At 20.7% G+C, this 666-nt stretch overlaps 1 protein-coding gene across 1 annotated transcript in view; it reads right to left on the bottom strand.

The window, feature by feature from the left end:
- The window catches only part of LOC107625046 (transcription factor MYB14), a 3,821-nt gene that overhangs the window by 2,019 nt on the left and 1,136 nt on the right, over positions 1–666 (bottom strand). The gene's annotated exons all lie outside the window — the stretch shown is intronic.

Genomic DNA, 666 nt, shown 5'->3' with positions numbered 1-666 from the left:
TAATTTACCGAACTATTCATTATATTTGTTGTAAAACTTTATGTTAATATAAAGAAAAAAGGGATCACTGAGATGTAAACAAATAATTTAATCCAATGATAATAGCACTAACTTTTGCAATATATGAGCAACATTATTGTTTTCAACTTTTCATATAATAATAACGGAAAAGGACAAATTAAAGTGCTATTGAACCAAAACCAATATATAAAAAAGAAAGGAAGGAAATAAACTATACATTATTTAATTAAGGCTGTTAAGAAAAAGTTAGAGGCTGCTAATAAAGGTTCTTTTCTTTGTTCTTTTCTGTACCGGTATACATTAAGTTGATTAAGTTCATGAAGATGAATGTGTATGCAATCATTCATCAAGTGACATCATGAAAAATATTATTGTTTATACTTATTTGAATATTTTTATTATAAAAATAATCAGAACAACACTACAAAGATGATTGATGTTAAAAGAAAAGAAAAAAGATAGAGAAAGTAATAGACTAATTATTTAAACATTTTTTTAACTATATAATAAAATGTTAATTATTTATACATACAAATGTGCATAAATATATATTATATAAATTTAATTTTAATAAACTAATAGTATAAATTTTTTATATGATTATTTAATTATTTTTATTCTTTTAGATGATTATTCATATTTTGA

This window comes from Arachis ipaensis, chromosome B02 (genome assembly GCF_000816755.2).
Source record: "Arachis ipaensis cultivar K30076 chromosome B02, Araip1.1, whole genome shotgun sequence".
NCBI lineage: Eukaryota > Viridiplantae > Streptophyta > Magnoliopsida > Fabales > Fabaceae > Arachis > Arachis ipaensis.
Note: the sequence above shows the minus strand (reverse complement) of the source record. Positions and strands in the feature narration are given on the sequence as shown.